The sequence below is a fragment of the Pseudophryne corroboree genome, chromosome 4 (genome assembly GCF_028390025.1).
Source record: "Pseudophryne corroboree isolate aPseCor3 chromosome 4, aPseCor3.hap2, whole genome shotgun sequence".
Lineage (NCBI taxonomy): Eukaryota > Metazoa > Chordata > Amphibia > Anura > Myobatrachidae > Pseudophryne > Pseudophryne corroboree.
Window position 1 is genome coordinate 558,897,804 of NC_086447.1, and position 1,514 is coordinate 558,899,317.

At 37.5% G+C, this 1,514-nt stretch overlaps 2 pseudogenes; both read left to right on the forward strand.

The window, feature by feature from the left end:
• Window positions 1-685: 685 nt before the first annotated feature.
• On the forward strand, window positions 686-805 carry LOC134912010 (5S ribosomal RNA; annotated as a pseudogene).
• A 228-nt stretch (window positions 806-1,033) lies between these two features.
• On the forward strand, window positions 1,034-1,153 carry LOC134912242 (5S ribosomal RNA; annotated as a pseudogene).
• The last annotated feature ends 361 nt before the right edge of the window (window positions 1,154-1,514 follow it).

Genomic DNA, 1,514 nt, shown 5'->3' on the forward strand with positions numbered 1-1,514 from the left:
ATATTTGACTGTTTTTTCTTTGGAAATTTAATAATGGCTAAATTCAGCACATGTTCTGAATTTTGAACATAATAGGCTCAAGCAACACCCACATGGCTACAAAAATTACAGCAAGCTGATATCAACTCTATAGGAAGCACTGAATGTGCCTCTTTAGATGAAATTCAACAACTGCAAATCTCAGCATATGCTCAGAATTTTGAATTTATTAGGCTCAAGCAATTTAACATATGTGCAAATCATCTACAAGTACCATTTCCAGCCTGCTTTCTCATAATATATGCAGGTACTTATTAGAGGTTACAAGCATCAGGCACCTCTAATCTATGGTCTGGATTAGTGCTTTAGGGTGTACCATAAATTTATTTCTGTGCAGCATAAATTTATCCTGCACTGATATAGTTACTAATTGTTGTTCGGCCGTTCTGGTGCTCTTTGGGTATTTTCATGAGTGAAAGGCAAGTCCTAATTGTGGACATTGTGTGGTGTTCAGGAATTTTACCCACACAACAGGCCCTCACTCATGAGTATATTGTTTTTTGTGGCTGATATGTTACGAGGTGATTAAGCCAGGTGGCTACACATTATCTTATTTAATCCTTTATTGTACCACATGTATATATAATTTGCTATCCTTGGCAAATACAATTTAAAAATTTGAATGATTCAGGAGGGTGAGTACAATATTTGCGGTCATACCTCACTGGAAATGCCCAATCTCTTCTGACCTTGGAAGCTAAGCAGTGAAAGGCCGGGCTAGTAAAAGGATGGGTGACCACTTTTGAACACCCAGGTACTGCAACAAATTGACTCCCCGACAGTATTATCCACACCCAAAATATTGGGCATTTGGATTTTCTAAAAATTGGTTTGCATCAGTGAAAAGGCAAGCCTAACTGTGGATACTCTGTAACTTTCTCGTTACAAAATATGCTGTCAAATATGTCTATATCTTAATTGTGACTGCCCAGCTAGAGGGTAACTTAACCAAGTGGCTGCACACATTTAGGTGATCCTAGAGGGAGAGTACAATATTTGCGGTCATACATCACTGGAGATGCCCAATCTCTTCTGACCTTGGAAGCTAAGCAGTGAAAGGCCGGGTTAATACTAGGATGGGAGACCACCTCTGAACACCCTGGTACTGCAAGAAATTGACTCCCCTATACAGTGTCACCTACCTATATATATATACTATTGGGTACCTGACTCCCATATGACCTATGATTTAATTCTCAGCATTGATTGTAATCCATGATGGATATTTGCTGAATAAATGATGGTCATATATCACATGAGTCCGAATGTGTAATGACTCATGAACTTTGTAACCACAACCATTTATCTCCGGCAATTGATATATTGTGATATGGATATCACGTACCATGTGTAATGTGTTCTATATTTTCGCAAAGCTTATAATTTTTTACGTAGACACTCCAAAAAATGTTTTAATGAATAACCTAATAAAAATGATTTTACCAGTATTGATAAATCATATTTCTACCCTCTGA